The following is an 8,099-nucleotide window of genomic DNA, read 5'->3' on the forward strand; positions in this document are numbered from 1 at the left end:
TACATGCATTCTATTACGATTTTTATAGAAGAGTTGAAAAAGTAGGAGAAAAATAAATGCAAACATGAAAAGAGCACTTCAGAGATTTTTTTTTTTAACGATTGTGCACTAAGGTATAAATAAGAAGTTTGCAAACAAATTTAGGATCGGTTTGATCAAACAATACATCCACTGAGCCAAATTTATATAAGAAGCAGTAGATAAAATACTTCGACTCTAAATTCTCTCACTGGAAAAAAAAAGTCACAGAAATAAATCGAGCTAAGGCTAGATATAAAAATAAAAAAACTTGAGATTGCTGAACCGGGCCATGATGAAAAGTTCCCGTGTAACTGACAGTTGGTCGCATAGCTCTTTAATACGCGTGGAGCAAAAATCAGGATGCAGTAAACATATTTCCAACACTGTGCCAAGGAGGCAGTTGCTGTATGTTCCACCCGAGTCTCCGTGTCACCGTAAGAAAGTATCACCTTCTCAAAATAGACCCCAAGATGCTTACCTTCTGCTAGCCGGCTTCACCTGCCCTAGCAACCAACCGAACCCCCCCCCCAACTCCTTGCCTTGTGGTTGAGAGAAGTTGGAAATAGCCGTGGAGAATTAGCACGGATGGCGGGGAGCAATCTAAGCGCCTAAACTATACGCGGATGCTGTTGGTGGTGGACCAGATAATGTGTCTGAGACACGTTAGGTAATACTTCACTGTGATAATATGCAGTGTTCTTTATCTGTCACTTAACTCACAGGCTAGTTCCTGGACCATGTTGAAACAGCACTTCCAAGACTCCTATGTCTGGCTCCTCCCATGGGCTGCATGGGTTGGAGGACATATGGTTGGGTAAATGGATTTTTTTTTGTTTTTTTCATAGAAAAAAGCTCTGTCAAGACACGACTATTCTTAAGGTGTCTTGGGTAAGAAGTGTCACTGAATCAGCAGATGTCTGTGCCACTAGGAATACACCGTTGCGTGTCATGATTCTCTAATCATGAGTTAGATATCCAGAGAAACCCTACCAGATACGCAGCAACTAAAACACTGAAATATTCGACAGTGGCTGGAGTAGCAACCGACTTGATCAGGAAAGAAGGAAGCCCTCAGAGGTCAGGGACAGTGCATAGCTCTACATGCGCAGGATCTGCGGGTTGTGGAACAGGTACTGACCTACGATGTCTAGGGTATCTATATCCCTGGCAACTGAATCCTGGGCTTGTGTGAGTGAAGGAGTCAGGTGTTACAAGTCAGGTGTTATGGATCAAGGCAGGCGTGAGGCACTGTCAAAACGTTGGGATTCTCCAACACTAGAATTCTCGGAGCACAAAGAAAGATGAAAAAACGGGAAGCAGGAGCACGGTATTTCCTGAGAACTCTCAACTGTCAACCTGCTCGGACACACGTGGGAGCACAAATTTGCATTCTTATATGATTTAAGATTTTAATACAGTAAAATGAGAATATCCACACGGAGCTCAGAGACGACTCAGGTCGACAACATCCCTAGTCACATGACAGGAGCAAACATATACCTTAAGGAATTTACTATATTTCATGTTTTTTTTTTCTTTGAGTTATGCATAGATTACCGTTTGGGGCCAGCAGAGAGGCGACAAGAAGAAGAAGTTGTGTTTCTAGGGTGTTACTAATGTTCAGTTTCATAAGCTAGGTGGGGTTCATGGAATAAGTGTATGCAATTGTCTATTATACACATTTTACACATATTTAATAATAATGGCTGATCGATTAAAAGAACTAGTATACTAGGCAGTAGACCAGGAGAAAGGCGTGGGAGGTGTGGGAGAGAAGCTAAGAAACTTCCCACGGCAAAGTACAAAGGTCCAGCATACACGCAAGATGGTGCACCTCCCAAACGCAACACCAGTTGTCAGAAGACGATGCTTGAAAAATTTCCAGGATCCTGTTAGAAACTCTTGTTCAGAAAGCGAAGGGATTTTGAGACTACGCAAATGAAATGGAATTCACACCAACTTCTAACGAGTAAGTCTGCACTGCACTGGATAGAAAGAGCAGAGTCTGAAAAGAACCGGAGAGGAAAGACAGAAATTAGTGATCGTAACAGCTCCATCAGCAGCCATGGACATTCAAAGTCAACGGGGTAATACCTTCCGACACTGAGCGCAATTAATGGCAAGCCGGCGTTCTCTAATCCGTGAAACCAAATCCTGGGAATGAAATCATAAGATAATTTTAATCCAAAATGTAAGAAAGATCAAATATGTTTATTAAAAATAGACCCAGTGTTCGAACATTCTAAAATAAATTTTTGAAGGAAAAGAATAACCTTGCAAGGAATATCCGACTCAAGAAGAAAATGTAACTTCAAAAAAGTTAGATAGGAATTCTATGAAACATTAGTAATATCCATGCGGTAGGCTTTAAATTCAAGGGGCGAATAAAGCTATGTCAATTAAAGAAGACAGGATAGGGGCTAGTGCCTAAAGTTTTCCTATTATTCACTACGAAGACGAGTAGTTCACGTTTAGAGTCCCTGATGTTGTCAGTGTTAAAATGCAAGCATCTGTTGACAACACCCACACACTCTTGATGAGAAATGAAAGAAAGGTGACGGAATTTTAATCTAAAGGACACCAAGAGGACAGGAACAACGGAGAAGAAACAGGCGACCTGTGTCCAGACACGTAGTTAGACGGTCTCCGTGGAAGAAACTCAGTTAACGACAAACACTCAAGGTGCTGGCTAGCAAAGGCTGGCCGATAGAAAACAAAGCACCAAGTCGCTTGCTCTTTGTCTAAGAAGCACAACAGGACCGCAGTGACAAAGCAGAGCGGAAGTACGGAGATGAGAGCGACAGGATGGTAAAGCTGGCCCAAAGTGAGCCAGTGCGCATGTGCTAACTCCCCACCGTGGCGATTCTGAAGTGGGCGAACGCTGTTGAAGAACCTGCTTAAGTATCAAATAAAATTCAAACGGATGAATAAAGGCGTAGGAAGGTAATATTATCGTATTGAAATGTGCAAAGGGAAATTGAAAGAACTAGTTTTTAATGACAAATACATAAGTACGACGAGCAGCCTGGTTCATGGTCACTAGATCACGGTAATAAAAATTGTTATAGTGTGCTCATTCTAACTGGATTAAGAAAACACTCAAAGCATTGTGGTAGTACATCTTTTCAAGTATGCCTAACAAATAAAAAAGGAAATCTCAAAATGTTGCAGAAAAGGGTTTTCTACCATATCACTTTCACTAACTGAATTCAATATGGCTATAAATCTATTGTGCAATTGTACATTCTATTAATATATTTTGAAATCCAGAAACATATTTCTATATAACCTATGCATGAAAATTATAGCTTGGAACTTGAGTGGAGCAGAAATAAAAGTTCTAGGCATCTGAACTCGGAAATGCTTTGTAATGAATTAATTAGCTTTAAATGTTGACGTTTTAAGGAGGCAACCCGGAAATAATCCTGCTAACCGTGTATCTCAGTGAGTGTTCTATGGCTGTGAAGAGACACTATGACCACGGAAACTCCTGTAAAAGGAAGCATTTAATCGGGGCTGGCTTACAGTTCAGAGGTTCGGTTCGTTGTCATGATGACGGGGAACATGGAGGCACGAAGGCAGACATGGTGCTGGAGAAGCAGCCGAGAGTTCTCCATCCTCACCCAGAGGCAGCAGGAAGAGAGAGACTGTCTTGGGCTTTTGAAATCTCAAAGCCCACCCTAATGGACACTCTTCCTGTGACAAGGTCATCCAAGCATTCAAATATGTCAGCCTATGAGGAGGCGTCATTCTGCCTTTTTGGATTTAAAATTTTTGATTTATTTTACATACCAACCACAGTTCCCCCTCCCTCCCCTCCTCCCACTCCCCTGATTATTCTTATTAAAACCACCATGCAAATACTAATTGAGTGATATGTGTTTGCTGCAGTGTTAGGTGTAGAGTAGTTACGTGAAATGGGGGTACGTTTTCTCATAATATTTCCCTGTCAAGGGACAAAAGACACATCAATAAAACTTTCTGACATGCACGCACGGACAAAGGGGGTGACAAAGGAGTGGTAAGGATTATTTATTTTATTTCCGTCAGATTACTTTAAGATTCAAGGAGGAGATGAACTACAAAGTGTGCTAAAGTTAAGGAGTTAAAAAGCAGAAAACGTCAAGCTATCCTGTGGTATGGGTTTAGCTTAAAGGTGGATTCAGAGTAGTAGTGGAAAAACACATTAAGTGTGAGTTTCGAATTGAGCAGTTCTAAGATTTCATGTAACCAACTCGTATGACCAAGAACTATAGAACATGCTAGGATTTGAGAAAGAGTGTTGGTTGCCCTGTCTCGCTAATCCAGCAGCAGAGGTAGAAACAGGAATTTAAAACCCAAAAGGGCAAATGTTGGCTAAAGGTCTAGAGAAAAACCAGGAAGAAGATCTCGCCTTGGTTTGAGAAAGCGGTCAGCGAAAAGGGCAGATGGCATCTTAGGTGTGGTGGATGAAAGTGAGGAGATGTCCCACAGCAGGCCCAGGACAGGTTTCACTGAAGCGTCAAGTAGACTCTTGTGTCGGTGAGGTCGCAGTTAGTTACAGAGGGAGACAGCCCTGGGCAAAAGCTAAACCTAGGTCACATCTCCAAAGTGTAGAAGAAAGGAGTCAGTACCTTAGAGTTAATAGTAGGGCCGGAGGATTCTCTGCAAGCATTTCCAATATGCTGTCAACTTGACTTCAAATAGATTTTTTGATTTTTCCCATAATAATAAAAATTATATGCAATTAATAGAAATTTCTCATAAATAAAAAAATTGAAAAAATTCATATCAAGCTAAATAGGCTAATAGGAGATTATAGAAGATATATTTGATGGTCACAGTAGTTCAGGAAGGAGAGGGTGGTATTCCAAAATACAATATGAAAAGAAGTCAATGAATTCTGGAGGCATTTAGGAAACAATAAAGACAGAATTTGGCTGTGACCATGTTACTTCATAGGGCTATGAAGGAGAACAAGGGGACAGAGTGGACCAGACTCCCAACTTTAGCAGCAAGGCAGGCGTTTTCTGCCCTTTTCTAAATAGGAGAGCCTAGGAAGAGCAGAGGGAGCCAAGCGGTTGGCAATGATGGTTCCGAACCGTCAGCATCGCCATGGGAATGGATGAGTTCTCCAGACAAGTGTCGAGGAGGGAGGACAGAACTCTGAAGAACAGGCACAGCAGTGGACAAACTGAGAGCCATGGAGAGAGCCCAGAAAGCAGTACGGTGGGTCACCAAAGATGAAGAGTTTCCTGAGTGTGAGTTTCAACACACAGAGTGGGAAGTAAAGTAAAGTAAAGAAGGAACAACTTGGCCCCTGGCAGAAAAAAAAATGTCTAGTGACCTTGAGTCCATCCTATTTCTGCAGATTTGAGGAGACTTGAGGACAGTGAAGACCGGTTTCTTTTAGGAAAGCCTTGGGTACCTGTCCTAGACAGCTAGGTTTGAAGTAACGCTACTATTGTTTTGGCAACCTTTTTCGAAAGGGAGAAGAGGACCAGCCGGACTTGTGTATTCCTAAGTTTCAGAAAATACGTTTTCTATGCTCCTAGCGGCTGGACCACTTGAAATGCTCACTGGTAGCTCGAGACTCTCGCGTGTAATATGCACACATCCCTCTCTGAACAATGTACCTAGCAACACATTAGCAACCTAGGACCCCATCTTCACTAAGCTATATGCACTGTACTCTGAGCCACGAAGTAAATTTATCCTTCCCTTAATTGTACTCAAACTTGGATTCTCTGAAGTCACACTCAGCTATGTCTGTGTTTAAGGGTCCAGAAGGCTAAACTGGTTTTGGAAGATTCTCAAAAAGGCAGTCTGGGTCCTCCAAGTGAACTTTTGGGGATAATTCCCTATGGAGTATCTTATACCGACGTGTAACAGGGCATGGATATGATCAAAACCAGAAAATTGAAAACGCATCTTAGAAAATGATTATATAACTTATGTCACTCAAAACGGGGAACCACCCGAACCCCCATAGGAGCCAAACCCCTTCCTCTCTGGCACCCCATAAAAAGAAACCACACACTATTATCAGGGCTCCTAAGTACCTTCAGCTGTGTGGTCCATTGTCAGTCTTGACAGCGTAGACCTATCTGATGTATGTTATCACTTTGCTATAAATAAAACTTTGCAATCTACGTGAGCTTTTATTGCAGCTCTTTTGGATAAGAAGCCAAGAACCTAGCAGCACCAGGTTCAAAACCAGCCACAGTGAAGTAAGGGAAGCATTTTGCATATGTTAAGCGGAGCTGCTTCTGCCTTTCCAGGGGTTTAGGGACACAAGGCAGTGTTCGTTATCACAGCGTTTATACTTAGACCACATAGGCGGTTTTGATTCTAATGAATTCCGTAGGAATACTTTTCTTTGTCATGGTGGCTCTTCCAAAACAAGCGGTTCTTGGAGAACAGGTTTTCTACTCACACAAAGCACTGTTCTTTTATATCCTGCAAACACACGCTCAAGTGGTCACTTTTTCTAACGTCGCCAGTGATCTTTTCATCTGAAGCAGCTCGTCGCTGGTAGCCCAGATGAACATCTTGCATGCAGTTTTATTTAGCACGTTTCTCGGAACGATGGAAGTGTCAGAGTTTCCCAGGTACGCACTGCTGCGTATGCCAGCTGCACGGGAAAAGCGTTGCCAAAAAAACATCTGGAACCATTTTCAGGACGAAAGGGAATAAATACGCTTCTGGAGGAGACGCACATCTTCTGCAATCAGGATCCCTAAAAGGTTTTAAGTTCCAGATACTGCCGTCAAATAGAGAGCAATTAGATTTTTGATAAGGATTACGATTTGTGGGTTACATTCTTTGATCAGAAGAAAAAGGCTAAAATTTCCAGAAGCTGGACTCGAGTAAAACATTAGGGAGACGGTCCCAAGAATTTCTGATTGGAGTAAGGAAAATATTTATACGTTGTTTTCTTAAGGATTTGGAGAGTGGTGAAATAGATCATTCTAACCTCTTCTTGGAAAAGAGATACTTAAGGGAAATTTGAATGATTGGTCTTTAGCTCCGTTAAGATGGTGATTAGTATTCTTGAAGGCCCTGTGGAACCACATACATGGCAGCTTATATATAAATATATATATTATGTATATATAATATTACATATATCTATTACATATATATAAAGTATCATGTATAATCATGTATAATATATACATATACACGCATATACACCCAGATGTCCTTACACACACACACACACACACACACACACACTGTGTCTATCTGCAGCTAGTAAATCTTGCCGGATGCACTGAATATCCCTTCCCTTAGTAGTTTGGGAGTAGCACTGCAGACCAGTGACCATAGGTGTTGACTGCTTTACTCACAAGTCTATTGCAGTTCATTTGGGGAACTGCAATCCTATGTTTTGGCTCTGCTTCCGTTTGACTGTCTGATCTCTCTTATGGTATTTTCCGCGCTAATCCGAAGCCTCCGGGAGGGCTCTGAAATAGCTTTGATACGAACAATCTGATTGGCGAGGATGAAGGCGACAGACGTGTGTGTGTGTGTGTGTGTGTGTGTGTGTGTGTGTCTATGCATCGACTCACATGTTCTTATGTAACTTATGTGCCTAGAAGGAACACCCATAAGGAGAACGAACAGGTATTTATTTTTATATCGTACCTGCTTCTGAATTTTAAGATAAAAATAAATGGATGTAGGCCTTCTGTTAGGCAACTTTTTTTAGGGCTATGAAAAATTGCCTAGAGCACATTTAAGAGGGCAGGGATTTATTTTGGCTAATAGTTTCCGAGTTTGCGCATGACTGCTGGGGACCTATGATGGCTCAGGACCCTGCAGAGGGGATGCAGTGGAGCGGAGCTTCTCACCCTCTGCTGGCTGGGAAGTAGAGAGCGTGATAGGAAAGGAACGCCAAGGTAGACCCTGCAAGGGCATGGCTTCTCTGGTGTATGTTGAATATGAAATGTCTCTTATAGTCTCCTTGGCCCATGACTCCTAACATTATATTGGGAAGTGTGATAAACTCAGGCACTGGGGCCTAGCTGGAGGACGTAGGCCACTTCTGCGTGCATCTGAAGGTCATACCTGGTCTCTTTCTTTCCCCTCTGCTT

The sequence above is a fragment of the Alexandromys fortis genome, unplaced genomic scaffold (assembly GCF_014885135.2).
Source record: "Alexandromys fortis isolate MF-2015 unplaced genomic scaffold, M_Fortis_MF-2015_v1.1 scaffold_65, whole genome shotgun sequence".
Lineage (NCBI taxonomy): Eukaryota > Metazoa > Chordata > Mammalia > Rodentia > Cricetidae > Alexandromys > Alexandromys fortis.